Source organism: Macaca mulatta, chromosome 5 (assembly GCF_049350105.2).
Source record: "Macaca mulatta isolate MMU2019108-1 chromosome 5, T2T-MMU8v2.0, whole genome shotgun sequence".
Lineage (NCBI taxonomy): Eukaryota > Metazoa > Chordata > Mammalia > Primates > Cercopithecidae > Macaca > Macaca mulatta.
The window spans coordinates 45,860,714-45,884,590 of NC_133410.1; positions in this window are offsets into that span (position 1 = coordinate 45,860,714).

A 23,877-nucleotide genomic window follows, 5' to 3' on the forward strand; every position below is an offset into this window, starting at 1 on the left:
GTTTATTTAATTAAATATGTAATATCGAGAATAGGAAGGAAGTTTCAAAATATGCAGATCAGCTGATTCTTAAATTATATCATGATAATAAGCTATTTGGAAAAGATATAGGCACTTTGCTTGGGTTGTTTTGCAGGAACTTTGACCGTTTTAAAATAAAACTAATCAGTTCTTCTGAGCCACAATAAATACATATTCATAAATATCAAAGTAATAAGAAAAACAGTGGTGGACATCAAAATCTATTTTACGGTGCATCCAATAAAAATGATACTTACAATACATAAACATTTTCATTTTAACTTAAATCACATGCGTATCCATTTATTTGCCAATATTTTGATATAGAAATGCCAACATATAATGTTTTCCTTGGGCTTAACTGAAGTTTTAAATTATCTCTTTTACATGAATCATATCCAAAATGCATCATCTTACAGTTCACTTTTTTTTTTCAAAATTCTTCTCTCTTCTTTCTTTATGTATTTCTTTTTGCCTGCCTGCCTTCTTTCCCTGCATTCTTCCCTCCCTCCTTTCCTTCCTTCTTCCCTCACTCCTTTCCTTCCTTCTTCCCTTTCTTCCTCCCATTACATGGGTGCTTAAACAGGCAGGTGGAGAAATCTATATTCATAACTTAGTTACAAATTCTTTACAAATTTTTACAATTTCACTGTAGTTTTTAGTTGTTTCTACAACACAAAATTATCAAAATTATTTTAGTATCATATAATAACTCACATTCATCAATATTTAGCAAAGCGGCTAATTTTGTTTTCATATTTTACCAGTTTACAAGTATTTCATTAAGTTGAGTATTGCCCTGATTAGTACAATTGGCACAAATGGGTAGGGGAACAAAAAATTTTGAAAGCATTCTAGATACAGTGGAAGAGAAGCCTATGTATGTATGGGAGCAATTGGTATCTGTGGATATTAGTCATTATATTTTAAGAAAATGATGGGAAACATTCTTAGCTACTTGTTAACAGGCCAAATAAGAAGGCATTTACTGTAATTACTTTCAAAACATTTATAAATTTTAGCAAAATTGACCTTAATAAGATAAAATGTTCTTCAGAGTCTGGGTCTGAATAAATTTAATGGACATAATCCAAACATCTGGGCCTCCACCCTACAGCTCCTTTCTTCTGTAGTAAAATAAGGGGTAACTGTCAGCTGAGATAGCTAACTGACGGATGGAATCAGGGATGGCATGACCCATGATGGATACTTTAGACATCACTTTACACACTGGGGAAAATGGATGTGTTGGCCTCAGTTTGAACAAATGTATTTACTTACTTACTTACTTGCTTACTTATTTTTTAAATGAAGTCTCACTCTGTCACCCAGGCTGGAGTGCAGTGGTGCAATCTAGGCTCACTGCAACCTCTGCTTCCTGGGTTCAAGCGATTCTCCTGCCTCAGCCTCCCAAGTAGCGGGGACTACAGGCACATGCCACCACACCTGGCTAACTTCTGTATTTTTAGTAGAGACAGAGCTTCACCATGTTGGCCAGGCTGATTTCAGACTCCTGGCCTCAAGTGATCTGTCAGCCTTGGCCTCCCAAAGTGTGGGATTACAGGTGTGAACCACCACACCCTGCCTGAATAATTTTAATACATAGGTTGGATCACAGGATCAATCTCACTTTTGGAGATGTATAGAAAATGAGAAGAAAACATTCAAAGCAAAAAGAAAAGCAGGTTCTAACTAGATAATGCTTTTTTTCTATTCTTTCTTTTTCTTTTTTCTTCTCTTCCTCTCAGTTCCTTTTACTGGATTATCTTCCTCTTTCTGACCCATAAATGTTGGAACTTCATTTCTCCATTCTCTTGTCTCCCCCACTTTTCTTCCTATAATTAGTTCCTAGGTGAGTCCATCTGATTCCATGGCTTGAAGTCACTAATAACTCCCAAATTTTAACCTCCAGCCTCTCCCATTTCTTTCTGAAATCTAGGATATTCCACTTAGTTGTCTGATAAGCATCATAAACTTGAAATAAATCTTTGCTATGGTTTGAATGTCCCCTCAAAAATGCAGATATTGTCAACGTGGTGGTATTAAGAGGAGGGGCCTTTACGAGAAGACCAGGTGATGAGAGTTACTCCCTGCTTAATGGATTTAATGCCTTTATAGAAAAGGCTTCATGCAGTGTTCAGTTATCTCCTGCCCTTACACCTTCCACGGTTTAAGGATGCAGCAAGATGGTCTCACCAGATGCTGACACCTTGATCTTGGACATACCAGCCTCCAGAACTGTGAGAAATACACTTATGTTATTTATAAATGATGCAATTTCAGATATCTTGTTATACCAACACAAAATGGACTAAGAGACTCTCCCAAGATGAATTTATGATTCCTGCTGTACTTTAAAACCAACTCCTCTCTGCCTTCCTTCTGCATACCCTACAGTGCTTCCTAACTCTCTAAATAATGCTATTGTTCTATCAGTAGCTCAGACCGAATTTTATGGAGCCATTCTTTACTTTCCTCGACCTCCATCTCCTCCATATAATCCATTCACATTTCCCATTAGCTCACTTTAAAATAAATCTAGGAACTAACCATTTCTTACTTAGTAATTTAACAATTACTATCCTAATCCACATTATAATCATTTCATCCTTGGATTGGGGCAACTGCCTTCTAATTAGGCTGTTTGCTTTTACTCTTGCTATTCTTCAGTTTATAATTCACAAAGTCAGAGTAATCCTTTCAAAGATAAATCATATCTTGTCCGTTCTTTATTCAAACATAAGTAGTTTCTTATATTAAAATAACGTGCAAATATATCAATACATAATTATGTGTGTACATGTCACAATAATATCAAGGCCCTACAGTATCAGAGTCCTACAATACTCCTTCAAGATCCCACAATATCAAACATTCACTTCTTCTTTCTACCATACTTCCTTCTGCCTACTATGCTACAACCACATGATTCTTTTTATTGTGTGTTAGTCATATCACACATGCTCTGTCTTGGCCCCTGACTTTGCCATTCTATGCTTGTAACATTCAATCACTAGATATACATTGTCTCTGATCAGCTATTATCACTTCAGAGTGATGACCACTTTATCTAAAAATAACATCTCTGGAAACTCTCTATCCCTTTTTATTTTTCATCATGATACTTATCACTACCTAACATTATATTTTATATCTATTTGATCATTCTTCTGCTGTCTACCTACTAAATGTAAGCTCTATAAGAGCAGTATTTTGTCTGTTTCATTCACTGATGGACCCCAGAGCCTGCAGTAGTGAAGAGAATGTAGGAGACAACTAATAGACAACTAATAAATATATATATATATTTTTTTTTTTTTTTTTGAGACGGAGTCTCGCTCTGTCACCCAGGCTGGAGTGCAGTGGCCGGATCTCAGCTCACTGCAAGCTCTGCCTCCCGGGTTCACGCCATTCTCCTGCCTCAGCCTCCCGAGTAGCTGGGACTACAGGCGCCTGCCACCTCGCCCGGCTAAGTTTTTGTATTTTTAGTAGAGACGGGGTTTCACCGTGTTACCCAGGATGGTCTCGATCTCCCGACCTCGTGATCCGCCCGTCTCGGCCTCCCAAAGTGCTGGGATTACAGGCTTGAGCCACCGCGCCCAGCAATAAATATATTTTAAATGAATGGATTCAGATATAAGGAAGAGAAAAGTATGAAAGCACTCTGATAGTGTCTGAGATCAAAAAGAGGAGTAAAACATGAACAAGGTGGCCTTGACTTCTTACTGCTTTCCCCTCACATGGGCAGTTCAGCATTACTTCAATTCTGAGTACCCAGCATAGTTCAAACAAAAGAGCCAGAAATGAGCAAGGCATTTCTAATGGGAATTGAGCACTTAGGTGAGCTTGGCACTTGGCTGAATATTGGACACACAGAGATAATTTGGAAACGATCCCTAAGTTTCAAATATTTGTAGTTTAAGAAAATGCAGAAATAAATGTAGTGCACTGTGGTAAGTAAAATAATTGAAGCACCAGCCCCATAAATACTTTGTAGAAATCCAAATTAGAAAATGGTCATACTGTGCTAGATGTAACCATGTTGGAGAAAGCTTCACAAAGGATACTTGTGTCAAGTTAGTCTTTTGGCTAAAACTCATATGTTGTTAAATCTATTATAAGTAACTTGATGAAGAAATCATAATTTATTCTTAGAAATCATTATTTATATTCCATTGAAAATCTTACTTTAATTAGTGTTGCTTCTCCTTGACAGATTTGACACAAGTGGTTTTCTTATATGTCTATCCAAAGGAAATGGAGAAAAATAATAATGTAGTTAGATAGAACACATGATCATAAATCTGACATAAACTGAGTTTAAATTTTAAAGATATGTTCACATAAAATGTATATAGGCAATTTTGAAAACTGTAGTGACTGTGGGTGTTGTATGTATGGCATTGAGCTCAAGTAAGCAGATCATATGATGGAAACAGATTTTAAGAAGAAAATAATGAAGAGGGAAAATATTTTAGTCACATTACTTTTTTATAATCTTTGAGAAAATATTTTTCAGAAGCGGTTGATTAGAAACAAAATTATTTCCAAGTGGCTTAAAACACCATACTGTTTATTTTCTCTATGTAGAAAATATTGCATGCATTTGATGTAAAACTTCTATAAGCTGATGGATGGCAATAGTATATATACGCCTAATTAAGTTTACAATATAAAACACGCATCTCAAAACTGTTTCCTTCATTCTACCTCAAAACACATATATGCATACACACTTATACATGCATACACACACGCACACACACATGCCCACATACGCACACTACCTGGTTAATTGAAATATGTTTTCACAGCTTCAAACGTATGTTCAATTGCTTTTGATGCCAGAGAACTCCTAGTATCACTTAAATTACTATACACACCCTGTAGCTGATATCTACAATTTTGGCACATAAAACCAAAACATCCTTATTTCTACTATTTATTTTTAATCCATTTGTGTAAGGTAAACCTAACACGTGACAAATTCCCTTCCAGTGTAACTTACTGGCAGGAGAACGCATCCAAGAGCAGGTTTTGACATAGCTCTGTGTCACTGGAGAAAGATTTCAAGTGACCTGGTTAGGTAAAAGAAAGGAGCAAAAAGGGGTGGTGGGGATAACTGATCTCTCTCCTTTACCAGTTGGCTTATGAAGGCATCTAGTCTAATTTTTAAAAGGTGTCATAGAGAAATCTCTGGGCTTAGTCACAGCCAATATTTTAATGCAAACAATATATATATTTTATAGTCATTAAAACTATTAAAATGTTCTGGCAGAAGATTCCAATCACTAATCAGCTGGATGATATCCCCCAGAGTCAGGAAATGCTTTTCCTTATTCAGTCCTTTGGAAACAAATAGGAGGGGTGAGAGCATTGCCTACCTTTTTGAGGGGGGTTATTGGCTAATGTTGGATTGGTTAAAATTGGTTTGGTTATTTTGAAAGCAGTCATTTCCCCTTTAACCTACTGAAGAGTTTGTTTTGTTCTGCTATCTATCCTGCCACCTCAGGTAACAAGAATTCTTTTTTTTTTTTTAAATGTTATTAAGGTATATTTGACAATTAGAATTTTATATACTTAAGGCCTACAATTTGACAGTTTGATACACATGTACATTGTGAAATAATCACCACAATCAAGTTAATTAACATATTCATCACAACAGATAGTATCAATTTTTGGGGGGATGAAAACACAAACTCTACTCTCTTGGCAAATTTTAAGTATCAATAAAGTATTGTTAATCATAGTCACATTATTATACATTACATCTTTAGGGATCTAATCCTTCCTTCCATTTATTGGTCTTGGTGTGAGAACATAACCCAGTTTCAGCTAGCAAGACATGGGAAATTTTAAATCTTTGCTTTAAAATCAAAAGGAAAAATCATATACAGCAATAGTTTTTAAAAAAGGGATTATTTAACTACAGCAGGTACAAAACCCAAGCTTATTCACTACACTTCAAACTGAGACTTTTTTATTCCTAATTCTCACACCCAGATAAGAAAATAAATTGCAAACATGTTGCAGCTGCTGAATGACTCAGCCTGGCAAGTTTCCTGTCTGGAATAATGTGCTGCTCTGGGAACTTCTCACCAAACATTCACCCCAATCGCATAAGTATATACTTTCAACAGTTATTTATCAGTCATTCATTATTGAAAGTATGGATCATATGAAATACAGCATGAGTCTAAGACATGTTCTCTGCCCTCATGACACTGACCATCAAATTAAGAAAAGAAGGCACGAGTAAAGAAAAAAAAATAGGAAGAAAGAATGCTATAGATAGTATAAAACCAAATGCCAAATAAATGATATAAAAAATGAATTCCACAATCCAAGAAGGGAAAAAATCAGCATAACCTGGAACACTCAGAGATAATGGAGTTTATATTAGGACTGTTAAACAAGTGGAGGACAAGATGATGGAATATATATTAGGACTATTAGAAAATACGGAGATTCTGAAAGGAAGAGGAAATAATTTCCAATGTTATTCTTTAACTCTGCATGGTAGAATGCTGAATTAAGAAAGAAATGTACAGAGATCATAAAACAGAAGGATGATGCAAGAGAAAAACCAGATATAATTGGAGCACGTAAGGTTGAACTGACTGTGGAAAGCCTTGGCCACCAGGTTAAGAAATCTGACCTTGATCCTGAAAATGAGAAAATAATTGAAGGTTTTGAGCAGGGAAGTACAACGGTGAAAGTAATCTTCTTGTAAGCGAAACCTTGTGTCTGTATGTGGAATTAGAAGGGAAGGATTGGCAGCAGGGTGCTTGTGAATAGGTCACTGCAGCACTGTTGTCATGAGAAAAAAGTTATATTTACAGTTTACATCATTAAGCAAGGCTGTCACTAAGTAGAATTAAATTGATCTAAATGAGTTGACAATTCAGTACCAGAAGGAAACCCAGTGCAAGTTATTTGATAACATGTAGATCGATACGCAAGACATTGATTGGCTTTATCCTTTTGGAAATAATCATTGTGGTTGAGGTTCATGCTCAATCACAAACTAAGAGTTTCCAGTTGGTACAAGAGAAAAATGGAGATCAATGACAGATAGTCCCGCATTCCATTGTTTTTATGTGTCCTATATGTTTAAGGAGTAAAACATAATGTTTTGATATCTTTATACATGTAGAAATAGCTATTATATTCAAGCAATTAAAATATTAGTTATCTCTTGTAGTTACCCTTCTTATTTTTTTGGCAAACACACCTGCAATCTACTCTTTTAGTAAAAATACTCAGTTAAATACTATATCATTAACTATAGTCCTCACATTCTCTGTTAGATCTCTAGATTTATTTTTCCTATATTCCTTGCTTTGTATTTCTTGACCTGCATCTCCCCATTCCCTCTTACCTCATCCCTGGTAACTACCACTTCATTCCCTATTTCTGTGTATTCAGCTATTTTTTAAGAGTCTACACATAAGTGAGATTATGTAGTATTTTTTTTCTGAATCTGGCTTATTTCACTTAGCATAATGAAAATTCATCCATGTTGTGGCAAATGGCAGGATCTTCTTTATTAAGGCTGAATAATACTCCATTATACATATATATATAATATCACAGTTTCTTTGTTCATTTATCAATTGACACGTTGTCTCTATATCTTGGCTACTGTGAATAATGCTACAATCAACAAAGGAGTGTAAATATCTCTATAACATGATGATTTCATGTTCATTGGGTATATACACAGAACAGCAGATAGCTTTATGATGTGGTGATTTCATTTCCTTTGGAACATACACAAAAGAAGAATTACTGAGTCATGTGGCAGTTCTCTCTTTAATGTTCTTAAGACCTTTCATACTGTTTTCCATAATGGTTGCACAAATTTACATTCTCACCAATGGTATGCAAGGGTTCCCTTTTCTTCTAACTCTCATGAATACTTGTTATTGCTTGATTTTTGAGAATAGTCATCTTAGTAGGTGTGAGGTAATATTTCATAGGGGTTTTAATTTTCACTTCCCTGGTGATAGAGCATGTTTTCATATACTTGTTGGCCATTTTTATGTCTTCTTTGGATAAATGTTTATTCAGGTCATTGGACTTTTTTTTTTTTTTTAATTAGGTTACTTTTTTTTCTCCTGGTGAGTTGTGTAAGTTCTTCATATATATTGGATATTAACATTTTATCAGGTATGTGGTTTTCTAATATTCTCTCCCAATCTGTACACTGTCTTTTCATTTTGTTGATCCTTTACTATGCAGAAGCTTTTTAGTTTGATATAGTCCCATTTGGTAGCCTGAGCTTTTTCAGATATACAAAAAGTAATTGTTCAGACCAGTGTCATGCAGTTTTTCTGTATATATTTTCTTCTAGGAGTTTTATGGTTTCAGGTGTTACATTTAGGTTTTTTATCCACTTTAACTGAATTTTGCTCTTAATTTGTTGTTACAGGATCTGCCTCAAGTTGTCAAACTTAACATTGCTTTATTATCTTATACACAACAGAAATAACTTTCATCAATCAAAACACCTGAAAATCTTGTCAGCAAAGATTATCTCTGATTTACTTCTACTACTTAACAGCTGTGTGATATTGAGCAAATTAATTAACTTTTCTGTGCAATACTTTCTTCATCTGTAAAATGATAACCTGCATATGGGTCTGTTGTAAAGATAAATTTTATATACATATGTGTTTGTGTGTAGTGACTGCTATCTGATAAACAAAACACTCAATGAATGCTAGCAATTATTATCATTGTTAGTTTTATCATCATCACCATCATCATGATGCTGTCATATAGAATGAGTAAAGGTCATCTAAGCAAATGAAGCTATAAGGAAGGGAGGCTATTATGTACAAATGAAAGACAGAGTCTGACTGATGGGTGGAGATAGGAGAAATTAAGAGCAGAGCCTATGGAGAGAGGATAATTTTTTCTAAGATATTTGCTGATAATGAGTTCTTGCTGAACGGTGTTTTCTCTCACTTTGCAAGGCTTCTTGCTTTCTCACCCCTTATATTTGTATTTTCCATTCCCCTAAGCAGCAACCTATGTGTCTAATCAAGCTGTAGCAAGAACAAGCATGTTTCATCACATTCACTGTATAGTGAAAAAATAATTCCAGTTCAATGTTCAAACAAACACCCATTAGATAGAAACCTGAATGCCAATAGTCATCCTGGGCATTACTTTTAACCAGACTATTCCCTACTAAAACAGCAAACATGGTGGAAATTGTGCAGATATTTATCTATATGCACCTTTTACAACTTTTTTTCTAGGGAAGAATCAATATTTCTCACCAGTTTCTCAAAGAAGTCCATGACCCCCCATATTTTCTCTAAAGGTAGACAATAATCCTGAACCATTCTTCATCAAAACCTTGGATACAACAGCATAATGATCCACCAACTTTAAAATGATTTACATCTTTTATGTCTATTTAGGTTTCCAGCTTATGCTATCTTCTGGGGCATTGAAATCCACAAAGATGTTCTCCATTATAGAAAGTAATTATTTCCATTTTCTTGTACTAAAAATCCTTTAAAAATCAAATTATATACACAATTTTTAGCATTACAGGGGCTTGGGAACAAGTCCCCAGTGAGAAGTACTGTAGGGTGCTGCTTCTCAAATTATCTATGAGGAAAGACCACTTCTTTTTTCTTTTTACCTCTAATGTATTGCAGAGTGACACTGTTACTGAATAAAATTTGAAAATATGACAATGTCAAATTACTGTAAAAATGTCTAAGCACTTACTCTCAATTTTTGTACTTATCACAGATCCATGAAAAGTAGTTCACAGATGAACACAATTCTTTGGACCACATTTTGAGCACTAATATAATTTACTAGAGATAGAATGCACTCCAGTTTAGGGTCATTTGCATTTCATAAGTAAATTGTGAAAATTAAAAGACCTACATGTTTTTAAAAATTATTTTTTATTGTATTAAAAACATCTAAGTGATCTACCATCTTAACAAAATTATAAGTGTATAGCATAATATTAACTGTAAACACAGTTTTGTACAGCTGATCTCTAGAGCTTTTCCATCATTCATGACTGAAACTCCATACCCACTGAACAGAAATCCCTCCATTTCCTCTTCTCCTCCAAAATAAATTATTATTTATTCATTTATTTTGAGACAGAGTCTCACTCTGTTGCCCAGGCTGGAGTGCAATGGAGTGATCTCAGCTCACTTCAACCTCTGCCTCCCTTGTTCAAGCAATTCTCCTGCCTCAGCCTCCCGAGTAGCTGGGACTACAGGCACATGCCACCACACCCGGCTAATTTTTGTATTTTTAGTAGAGATGTGGTTTCACTGTTGGCCAGGCTGGTCTCAAACTTTTGACCTCAGGTGATCCACCCATGTCAGCCTCCCCAAGCGCCGGGATAACAGGCATAAGCCACCACACCCAGCCCAAAAGAAATTATTTTTAATGGTAAAAATTCAATCTATAATGGTGATAGGGAGGAAGGGCGAATTCCCAGCCCTATCTTGATGTATTTATGGAATGATTAAATCAGAAGGCATACATAATCAGATGACAGGACTCAAACAAGAATAAAGAGTTATTTATCTTTCTTTCCCCAGCATGCCTAAAAATATGATGATGGGAATTGCTGTGTTCTTTGTTACCATAAAAATCTCAGCTATTGTGGTGTGTATAGCCTTCATTGTCACGTTTTCTTTTAAAACTAGAAATCTTAACACATATAAGCTTCCAGCACCTTTCATCTATCCCTTATATTACAATCAATGCCTATATAAGAATGTATGAAAAATGAAATCAGATTTCAAGGTGCTTGCTATGTAGCAAGACAAAGAATGTAAAATTAAATTAACACAAAGCATCATAGGACAAGCATCTTACGAAGCAAAAAACAAAAACCTAAAAAAATACAAAGATGTTAAGAGATGTTAAGGGGAAGAAGAAACACTTTTTTCTAGGGGTAGGGGTGAAGGCTAATGTGAATAACTTTTGTTTGTTTTGCTTCACTACCAAGTTATCCTTTCAATTTTAATCTTGGGGGAAATTATTTTGTTATTTTTAAATTATATGATACATTTTCACTGTACAATGTTTCAGAAACCGTAGATCTGATGTGTTTAAGGGCAGGGGCAATGAGACTGAAGACACTGAAATGAAGACAACTGGAAAGCCAGATCTTGAAGGAGTTCAGTATGGGAAGGGCGTATTTTCAAAACACGTACCTTATAAATGGGCAGAAAAAAAATCATAAAGTTATCTTAAAGCAAGGTAAATATTTGGTTAGATGAGAGAGATCACACCAATCTTCCTACATAAAACAGGCCAGATTGAGAAATCACACTAAATTTTCATAAGAAATAGGAAATGTGGCAATTTGAAATGGACAGGCAAAACAATGGAATGGAGAGTTTGAGGGAAGTAGGGAACTTTGAGAATAAACGTTACGGTGACTGTGTTGGCAAATCACCAAAATAGGAATAATGTTAGTTTCATTGAGAACCCGGCTAGAACCAAACAACACAGTTCAATTTTGGAGTCATCAACATTGGGAAAATTCCTTGGATTGATTATGGGGAGATTCCCTGAGTCATCTTTAGTGTTCTGAGGTAATTAAAACATTTTTCTACAGATGAAAATAAACAAAATTATGTCTGAATTCCTTTTTCAAATAAACATACAATATGATTATATAAATGTAGGAAATGACTCAGAATCTGTGAAACTACAAGACTTGTTTGTAAAATAGTTTATCTCTTTGATTATATTTTGTTAAAGATATACATAAATTCCCATATGACTGTAATGGTCATTTTAATGAAAACTATCTACTGAATAATAATCAAAGCACAATTTCCTGATCAGATTTTGTCATAGTCTATTTATATCATGGTGAGCAGGAGGCTCACTACCGAGCACAGTTCTAACTTCCTACTGGATGTGTCCTACCTGGACATTCTGCCAACCCCTGAAATAAAAGCTGTAAAGGAAAAAAAAGTAGCTTATTTATTATCTTCCCTTCTCCAGCTCCTTTTTACCCTATAGTCTCATAAATGATTCTATTGAGATCATTCTTTTTTTTTTTTTTTTTTTTGAGACGGAGTCTTGCTCTGTCGCCCAGGCTGGAGTGCAGTGGCCGGATCTCAGCTGACTGCAAGCTCCGCCTCCGGGATTTACGCCATTCTCCTGCCTCAGCCTCCTGAGTAGCTGGGACTACAAGCGCCCGCCACCACGCCCGGCTAGCTTTTTTTGTATTTTTTAGTAGAGACGGGGTTTCACCGTGTTAGCCAGGATGGTCTTGATCTCCTGACATTGTGATCCGCCCGTCTCGGCCTCCCAAAGTGCTTGGATTACAGGCTTGAGCCACTGCGCCCGGCGAGATCATTCCTATTCCAGGAACTAAAGCTAGAAACCTTAGAAATCGTTTTTTTTTTGTTTTTTTTTTGTTTTGTTTTTGTTTTTGTTTTTTTTTTTGAGACGGAGTCTTGCTGTGTCGCCCAGGCTGGAGTGCAGTGGCCGGATCTCAGCTCATTGCAAGCTCCGCCTCCCGGGTTTTTACGCCATTCTCCTGCCTCAGCCTTCCGAGTAGCTGGGACTACAGGCGCCTGCCACCTCGCCCAGCTAGTTTTTTGTATTTTTTAGTAGAGACGGGGTTTCACCGTGTTAGTCAGGATGGTCTCGAACTCCTGACGTCGTGATCCGCCCGTCTCGGCCTCCCAAAGTGCTGGGATTACAGGCTTGAGCCACCGCGCCCGGCCTAGAAATCGTTTTAATTTTTTTTTGTGTGTACATAGTAGGCATATATATTTGTGGGATATATGACATATTCTGATACAGGAATATCATATGTAATAATCACATCAGAGTAAATGGAGTATACTTTCTTTGTTTTACAAACAATCCAGTTGGACTCTTTTTGTTATTTTTAAATGTATAATAAATTATACATGAATATAGCATGTTGCCTGTTATGCTATCAAATACTAAACCTTGTTCATTCTATTTCATTATTTTTTGTAACCATTAACCATCCCTCCACCAGTACCCTTCTCAGCCTCTGGTAATCATCCTTCCATTTTCTAACTCCATGAGTTCAGTTGTATTAATTTTTAACTCCCACAAACAAGTAAGACCAAGCGAAGTTTGTCTTTCCATGCCTGGCTTATTTCACTTAACATAATGACCTCCAGTTCCATCTACGTTGTTGCAAATCACAGGATGTCATTCTTTTTTTATGGCTGAATAGTATGCCACTGTGTATATGTAACATATTTTCTTTATCCTTTCATCTGTTGATGGATACTTAGGCTGCTTCTTAACTTGGTTATTGTGAATGGTGTTGCAACTAACATCGGAGTGCATAGCTCTTCAGTATACTGATTAGGTATCTTAGAATATTTTTAAATTACTTTATCTGTCTTGCCAATCAGAGTCAATATGATGTCAAATCCATTAGATATAATAATAATGATGAAATAGGCAATATTCCTTGACACTTACTATGAGCAAGGATTTGTGTTAAATACTTTGTAGGTTTTTATTTTCATTAAACCTTCATTCCCATACAAATATGCAGCAAGTACCTTCATTATCTTCGTTCTACGAATGAGGAAAGGCTTAGAGCAAGTGAATAATTTGTCCAAATCCATGCATCTAGCATGCAGGGGAGCTGAAATATGAATTTATACTCTCACCACTATCGTGTACTCTTTCACCTTCTTTCTATTGAAATTCATTCTCCTCATTCAGTATTTTATCACGTTTTTATCCTATCTTAAGCTTTCTCGTATGTTGCTGCCTAGCTGATATTCCTACAGCACAGCTCTAAGTCACCTGCTTATTAAAATATCATAAATATATTCGCATTGATTAATAAAAGCAACACAAATTTTATGGCCAAAAGGTCAAAACTTTTATACTTTGGATGCAATTTATCTTTCTAGCCCTATCTTTCACACATTTCCAGCCATACAACCATTACTTCAGCCAAATTAACAATTTTGCTTTGCTTCAAAGGGCTATACATGTGCAAAAGCTGGGAAGTGTTGAGTGTTTGAGTGAGTTTTGGTGAATCATGCCTGCAGGCTAGTAGGAACCAGACAGGGAAGGTGGTTGTGGCCAGACTGCAAAGGAACTTGAGTCTCAGACAACAAAGTTTGACTTTTAGCCTAGAGCGTGGGGGTAAAGTAAGGGATGGTGGGGACAGAGTATGTGCTTGTGGGTGCACAGACTCTATTTTCACTATGTTTTGATGATATTCTGTCTGAAGAAATAAGCTATATTTGTTTGTTCAGGGGGATTTACATCAGCATGGTTATGACAATTAGAACTTATAGCAAGATCAGTGACATCAGTTTGCTTCAAATAACTCAAGGGTTAATGTGAACTATGAGCCAGTCTTCAACTAAAGTATATGCGTTTCTCAGATTTTAAGAAGTATCAAGACTGGGGAAATGTCACATGAACTTTAATGAAAGCTAATCGTATGTAGTTATTTTCGAAAAATAAAAGTAATCAACACTGACCCATAAGTAGTTGCTTTGACTAAATATAATAGTCAAATCAATCTGTTGTGTACTCTACAATAAAATACTGGATAATTGACAGTTATTTCATTAACCAATTTAGAGTTTTTAACTTTAACAATTTATTGCTCAAAAATATTGGTTGGGCACAGTGCCTCGCGCCTGTCATCCCAGCACATTTGGGAGGCTGAGGCGGGCAGATCTCCTGAGGTCAAGTGTTTGAGACCAGCCTGGTCAACAAGGTGAAACCCTGCCTCTACTAAAAATACAAAAATTAGCCAGGCATGATGGCGTGTCAGTAGTCTCAGCGGCTCTGGAGGCTGAGGCAGGAGAATCACTTGAACCTGGAGGCGGAGATTGAAGTGAGCCGAGATGGCACCACTGCACTCCAGCCTGGGCAACAGAGTGGTACTCTGTCTCAAAAAAATTGTTAATCTGATTATTTCTTCATTTAACTTTCTTAGAAAATCCAAACATAAGGTATCTATTTTTGCATACATTTATTATTATTTTACATGGTTTATAAAATTAAACACAGATACCAAAATATCTCAATTAATAGGCAGTTTTGTATTTTGTGTTCTAAGTAATGAGCCTTTATTTTTAATTTTACATTTTATAAAAATAATATTTAACAAATTGTAAACACTAGGGTAAGTTTTATTAAAAGAGTGTTTTTCAAATAAGTTTGACTGGGTGGTTTAAAAATTGACTTACATACATTACAGTATAGGATTTCCTATCTTGCATTCCATGCATGTGAGAAAGATAACTCAGGCCCAGAAATGCATGTATTTGGAAGACTGAAAATTCGATGGGCATGACATTTTCTAGCCAGATAAAAATATACATGCATATGTCTGTATGACTCATTCCACACAACTCAAAATTGCTGGAGAGTGGGTGTAGCTATGAATATTACTGCACAATGTAGTTTTCAAAGAAAAAAAAACAAATTTGGCAGCTTCCAATCTTTTTAGATAACTTTAGATTTATTGAAATTTCAATTAATGAAATGCACAGCTAAAAATGCATTAAAGGCACGTCAAGTGCTAAAGAACAAATGAGGGAGAATGAATAATACAAAACCAAGATGATAATTTTTCTATGAATGTGCATATTTTGTCTGTCTGTCTGACTACATTTTAACTAAGTTAGGCCATGTCTCAGACAGTAAATTGAAATGGGCAATTGATTTTTTTGTCTGTACTTTAATATCATTGTATTTCAGATGCAAATTGTTAAGATCTGAATTTTCCAAATGGTGTTTTTCAACTTCAAACACTTCCTATAAATTGTTATTTGCCTATTGGTTGTGAATGAACTATAGTCTACATATATGGAATAATAATAAAAACAGTTTTAGTAGGTGTCATCTTTGAGTTTTTTTGTATAAAATACTGTGATAAGTGATAATGCGTTTCTTTACATGTATTATCTCTTTTAAACTCCTCCCCAAAATATGAACTTCTTACTTTTTTTGTTTTTTTATGTGTTAAAAATTAAACAGTGTATCATATTCCAACAAAGCTAGTACATAACATAGTTGGAATTCAGGCCCCATTTTTCTGATGCCAGATCCCATTTCTAAACTGATATGCTATTTAACATCTTTAGAAAAGGCTTATTTCACTTTATCAAGGGTTATGAAACCATAGATAATAATTAAAATATAGGTGAGAGGAATGATATAAAGTTACGTCCACAAGCTTTTAAACATGTATGTGAAGGTTAATATATAAATAATTACATATTTATATGCATACAGTTTTTTCATTGCATATTCCAATATTATATAAATTGTCAATTTATACAGATAAATTCACTCAACTCTACATGTAGCAAAACCAATATTATTATTCTTCTTTTAATAAAAAGTTTTATGCAAACATAGTAATGTACAGAAATTATGTAGGAAACTTGTCGGGAGGTCTTTAAATGGACTAATTTGTATCCGTACCAGAGCCTGGCGCACAGATTTTTCTTATAAATATCTTTATACAATTTGAATAATTGGATGGTTAGTAAAGGTTAAGTTCAGTCAAATAGTGAGTTATCTCACTTTGTTAGACCATGGTTATGTGAGGGAGAGAAAAAACACATCTGTGTAGTAAACAGCCTCCATGGTTCATTTTGCGCATCTTAGTAGTCAATGCCAGTCACTGAAGCTGTTGCTATTACTATTGATTATGAAATTAGCATTGTGAGTCATAAAGGTTTTGCTTGCTATCCTGCCATCCGTTTTACTGACTTAGGCCCAAGTGAGCTTCAATCAGCAGTATTCGCTTTGTGCATATTGAACACGGCAGAAAACAAACAAGTGAACAACATTACTTTTCTCTAATAGTGTCTATGTGCTTCCAACCTAACTTCGAAGACTTCATTCACAAACTTACAAATGCCTGCATGTTTGCAACCTGAAAACTCCAGTTCAAGATGATCTCACCCTAGGGAATTCAATATATCCTTAATTGTCTAAATAGTACTCTTGACCTTTACTATTAGTCAGCCTTGAATTTTCCAATTGTTCACAATTGTTCTTTCACAATTGTTCTTCTTTCCTTAGGTGGTAAATATTTTCCCAGATGTTAAACATAAGCCTATTAAGGACTGATGTGTCAAATTCATCTGTTTATTTATTCATGCAAACATTTTATTCATTAGAAAAGAATTTATCATGAAATTACTCAGCACTACTATTGTTTTTTGCTTTATTTAACTACAAAAAGTTATTTAACAATCCTGAGCCTCAGGTTTCACATCTCTAATATATGAATAATCAAAACAAATTATAATTACAGTGAAAATTAAAGGAGAAAATTTCTGGAAAGTGCCTAAAGCAGTACATTGTGGCTTCTGCATTTCTTTGAGTAAGGCCTTGGTAAATGTTGAATTGGATGATAGCTATAGGTTAGTTTCATCAAAATGAGCAACAAATCATTTGTTTAGACATGGTCATTCACAACTCTAACTTCTTAATAAAATTGAACTTTAAAAATTAAAATAAATTTTAGTCACTTGATATATTCTGGAAAGCAAATCAAATGCATTGTGAATGGTATCTTTGGAAAGGGGAAGAGGAAAGTGAATAAAGATCAGAGACAGGGGTGGAATAAAATAGGAGAGGGGCCTTTTATCGACAAATGAGGATGACACGCTGGAGCCTGAGGATTCAGTTTAAATTACTCTCCTGCTCCTGAGAAAATGGGATAGAAGAGGAACAAGAAGGAAAGAACAACAACAACAAAAAAAAGCGTTTGTCTTGTTTGCAGGTACCAAGTAAAACATATCCGTATGTAAGTAATGATCATGAATACATGAATCTGTAGAGTATATGTAGTGTCTCTATCTGTTCATCTATCTGTGTTCTCACTGAAGATGAGTGATACATGGCATTTAAATTATGATCTCCTTCAATTTGCACAGATACTTCAGTCTCATTGGTACTTACCTTCCATGTTTCTTCACAAACTACAAATTTAGAAGACAGACTTGCAACTGTTACTTTAGTCTCCTTCAAACAATGATAAACATCAATATTATTGAGTAAAAGAGTCTTCTAAATATTGACCTTAAACCACAGAGAAATATATAGATTTCACCACAAAGGGTAATATTTTATTAAGTTATATAATATATTTTAAAATTCTTTTAAGGTCTTCTCTGCATTGATTATTCTAGTTATCCATTCATCCATTCCTTTTTCAAGGTTTTTAGTTTCTTTGTGCTGATTACATGGTTCCTCCTTAGCTCTGAGAAGTTTGATCGACTGAAGCCTTCTTCTCTCAACTCGTCAAAGTACTTAACTTTAAGACTGAAAATATTTTCTTTAAGGGCTTAAGTCATAAGTTAGTGTTATTCAATGATCTATAATGGGAAAATCATGATATAGCACTCAGAGCGAGTGCGAGCATTGAATTAAGATGGTTTTTAACCGAAATGAATGCATTTTAAATAAATATAATAATCATGCTATTTTATATCTCTACAAAGAGATCTTTAAAGCCAAAAATCCATCATCTACATTCTCCTATTGATTAAAATTATCTCATTTGTTGTTTTAATAGCAACAAACTTGCTAAATGTCTACTCCACTTAAAATTATGTAAGGTATACTCTTCAGCTAAGAAAGGACTACATATGTAGGCACAGTAGCAGAATATTTCTGAGAACAGTTTCCGTCATAGCTTTTTTATTTCTTGCCCTTCTAACTCAGCATGTAGGCAAGAAGACACTTAGAAAATAGAACAATGCTAATTGGTTTTATCACAGGTTAGTCAAACATGAAATAATGAAATCTTAAATATCATCTTTCAGAATACAGAGAGTCCACTCACTCTCCACAGAATATGCCTTGAATAATATCCCTATAAAAATATTTAAAGAAATTTGCTATTTTATTCTATGCATATGCATTTTCAAGGAGGAGTCAAATTTGAATGAATATTTGGATAAAGTCCAAGACACTAAGACAACTAAGACACTAAGACAATTAAAACCTAAACATAGAGGTTTTAATCTTTACATTACTTTCATTGTTTGCTTAATATCATAAAAAATTAACTAGGCCTCTGTATAATTTTTGTGAAGTTATTCACTTAGTAAGGGATACCTTTTCTATAGAAATGATTTGGATTGAATCATGAAGTTTTGAATCATGAAGTTTAGATTTGCTTAAGCATATGCTTACCTGATCTAAAAGACAATTGTATTAAACAATAATTATGAAAGTGTATGATTGGTCTTACAACATATAAAGTTACAAGACACATCATTAAAAAAATCATTATTCCAAAAGTATAATAATAAGAAATGAAGTATTTCCAATAAAATTGTGATGTATAGTTGTAGAATGTTCTTCTTCATAGAAGAGTTTTATGTTCTTAATGTTTGATGGTAGACTATATGGGGAATTTTGTATTAATTTGTCCTGAGGTTTTATTGTTGGAAGAAAAAAAAAGTATACTAAGATTGGAGTATTACCAGGAAAAGCCTGATGCTCACAGAACAAGAAATCTTAGAAGGTAGCATATATTCAATGGTTTAAGGACAATGTTCCTCCACATGTGTGTGAGAACGTGGGGGACAGATGCCCCATATTCACGCACAATGACCCCCCATTTACCAGACCTAAATGCATGACCTTTACCCAGGTGATTCCACTGCAGATTGTCCTTGGACCATCGGTTTAGGGTCTGACTCTCGACCTGGCAGCCTCAGAAAGCTGAAACGATTTTAAGTTCATTAACTATGGATCTATCTGTCTGGAGTAGACTCATATCACAAACAAGTTCACAGGAAAAAAATGTATGTAACTCATGAATTCATGAGTTCACAGGGAGCAAGGTATGTAACAAAATGCTGAAGTATTTTTTAAAATTAAAACTACAACTTTCATGCAAGGCAGTATACTTTGGTCAGTAAGTCAGGGCAATTATAATCAGAAAGCTAATTAGAAAATATTGAATTGAAATAAGATAATCCACATGATTCAAATAAAAAAATCAAGGTATAAATTGTTATTGACCTCACAGAATGTCTTTTTAATTATGTAGAACGGTCATTGCTGTCTCCATCTTTATTAAGAAATATGAATGTATAGACATTTGCAAAAGGATATGATAGTCCTTCACATTTCTGTTATTCAGAATTAACAAAGGTTAACATTTTAATATATTTCATTTTTAAATAATTACTTCCTTACTACTTAAATATCATATAATTTATATTATACATATTGTAAATGCATATATTGTCTTTTTGCTCATAAAATATTACATGTAAATGGTGATGATAATTAAGAATATTGTATACTTGATATTCGTTAAGAGAATGGATCTTAAATCATCTGACCACACACACACACATACACACACACACGATGACTATGTAGAGGTGATATATTACCTGGCTTGTAGTGATCATCTCACAATGTGTGTGTCTATCAAAACATTAAGTTGTACTAAGTATATATAATTTTATATGTCTATGATCTCTCAAAAAAGCTGTTTATAAAAATGTACAAATAAATTCTCCCATGAAAGCCACTTGGTACTCCTCTCCATCATTTTCGGAAGTTGTCTTCTGGAATCATGCATAAGTCGCCAGAAATACTGTTCATTGATATGAAAGTATGGAGTCCCTGTTGCCACACTGTTACCATCAGGTGTTGACTGACCATGTTGCCACTGTCCATTGAAGTATATCCAGGGATATTGACAGCATGCTTATTTAGTATAGCAGCCTAATGATATTTTATGTAGGTAGATACAAACAAAATATAAGAAAAAAACACATAAAATATTATATCACATAACTCATCCTAGAGCCATACATATAAACAAATACTAAGAATTAATTAAACAAATTAGGAATGTCACACCTCAAAAAGAAGAATACACCGCAATCGAAAAACACATGATTGATTTACATATAAGAGGATATAGGCCGGGCACGGCGGCTCACTCCTGTAATCCCGGCACTTTGGGAGGCCGAGGCAGACGGATCATCTGAGGTCGGGAGTTCGAGACAGCCTGACCAACATAGAAAAACCCTGTCTCTACTAAAAATACAAAATTAACCTGGTGTGGTGGTGCATGCCTGTAATCCCAGCTACTCAGGAGGCTGAGGCAGGAGAATCGCTTGAACCAGGAGGCGGAGGTCTCAGTAGGCTGAGATGTGCCATTGCAATCCAACCTGGGCAACAAGACTGAAACTTTGTGTCAAAAACAACAACAACAAAAAAGATATAATTCTTAGATAGGAGAGTGAAAATTTTGCCTATCTACTATGGCTTTTAAATAAATGCATAATGGCTTATAATCAAGACAATTTAAAATGACTTTTTGTGGGAGGGAAATCTTTACCTAAATCACAGTGGTTCTGGACATGTGAAGAGGAATAAAGAGGTGTTGTTTGCTGGAAACACAGCCTGCAGAAAAGTCACAGAAGTGGAAATGAACCAGCCTTACGCAGACCACATTGTAACACCAACTAGACTGTGGGTCATCACAATCATTGAAGAGATTTTTGAAAATGAGTCAGCTGTTTGAGAGCCAGACTTTAACAAAAGGCTTTTTCAAAATGATTTCCTTAGATTAGCATTATTTTCATGGCATTTTGTGAAACACTGGTATTCTGTTAGATATTAAGTAACAGAATGGAGTTCTGTTAGTTTGGAGTTAGATACTAACTCCATTCCCTTTCAATGTAATAATACATTGTACTGGGGGACTGCTAGCTAATATATGCCCTCATGGCAATTTACAGTATTATCATATGATTGTTACTATGCTATTGTGTGGCAGAGAAACTTCTTCACATTGGTTCACTTAAGTCACTGAACTCTTTTTCATAAGATGAACACTTTTTATGTTGGTAAAATTTGCAAATGATGGTGGGAATGAGCACAGATGCTTGAACAAGAAAGTAGCATGGTAAAAATCATTGTTTAGAAGCAGAATCTAGGTGGAGGAAGTATGTGGAGGTAGTGAGGAGAAGGGGGAATTGTGTCCAGAAATTGGCAGGGCAGCTAATGCCCTGGTGCAGTTGTGAGGTCATGAGGATGAGACCTGGGGCAGAGGGAATTATGAGAAAAGATGCAGTCCAAGGGATAATGAGGCAAATGAAAAGAACATATTGATCGCTTGGATATAAAAGAGTGAACAAAAAGGAGAGACAAAAACAGTTAGTAAAAGCTACTTACTAGCTTTTTTCTCTTTATTGTTTTCAAAAAGCAAAAAGAGCTTAAAGAAGTCCGTGGGGGGCAAAAATTAAGTCCTGTGAATGAATATGCACATGCTATGAAGGGTAAACGTAAAATTAGTAGGCCAGGTGCTGTGGCTCATGCCTGTAATCCCAAAACATTGGGAGGCCAAGGTGGGCAGATCATCTGAGGTTGGGAGTTCGCGACCAGCCTGATCAACATAGAGCAACCCCGTCTCTAGTAAAAATACCAAATTAGCTGGGCATGGTGGCGGGCGTCTGTAATCCCAGCTACTCATGACGCTGAGGCAGGAGAATCGCTTGAACCCGGGAGGCAGAGGTTGTGGTGACCCAAGACCATGCCATTGCACTCCAGCCTGGGCAACAAGAGCAAAACTCCATCTCAAAAAAATAAATAAATAAATAAATAAATAAATAAATAAAAGTGGAAAATTCAAATAAAGTAGAATATAGTTAACTAGTTAATAACTTAATCCATGAAATGTGTGTCATGTATTTATTGAAAACTATATAAATCCATGCTATTTGTACAAAAAAACATATGCTAACAACATTTTATATATACGTATATATCAACAGTATGTCAAACATGTTTAAAAATGTTTTTGAAAACTTCTGGAAGGCAAAGGAGATTTTAGTAATTGAGTTGAGAGGGCATATAAGGTGGGGAAAATGCAGGTAAAATAAATATAGAAAATATATACTACAATTTCTAATAAGTCACAGAAAAAATGTACTATAATTAATTTTTGTGGAAGTTTGTGATGTAATAAAATGAAAGGAGAAATGTCAGTTAATTCTCTCTATCCACTGCCAACTGGCTTCCTGTGGAATGACAGAGTGAAAGAAGTCAGCAATAATAATTTCAATCACCTCAAGATTGATTTATTTTCAATTACAAGTTCAGTCTGGTGAAAGGTGTTATAATGGCAGCTCAAGTTTCCCAAAGTAAAGTAGAACATGAGAAGCAGTAATTTAAAGTGTTTCACAGACAGGTCTCTACCTTGACCTATAGAGTCACTATGGGCATTCAACTGTTGAACTCCTCTTTTGTTTACAATAATGCTACTTAATTCAAATCTCATCTGTAGAGTGAAGGGTCCTTTATCTAATTTCCATCTACACCCTTAGTAGATAAAACATACAGTGCATCATCCTTCAGTTACAATATGACATTGGATCATTGTCTTTAAATGGCACTGAAAAATGTACGGCATGTATGTAGAAGATAATACCAGTAACGAGTATGGCACTTTATCTCTTTACAAAGTACTTCTATGTTATTATCTCTTTTGGTATTTAAGAATAACAATATTATTATTAAAATTACTTAACACTTGATTGATTTTTCTTCGACTTTGCCAAGCCCTACATACCTATATGTATCTCACCAGCAGTTTTCAATATTGGATCAGTAGCACCATGGGTGTTAGTAGGTTCTTACATCATTATACATACTTTTTTATTTTACTACATTTTATTAATAAACTGTATGAACCTATTCTGAATTATCTGAATTTTCGCCTTATCATTGAACAAGTTTCAGTTCCTGTTTTGGAATTTGGGAGTGCAATCACACTATTTACCAAGTGGAATGCTAAAATAACATTTAACA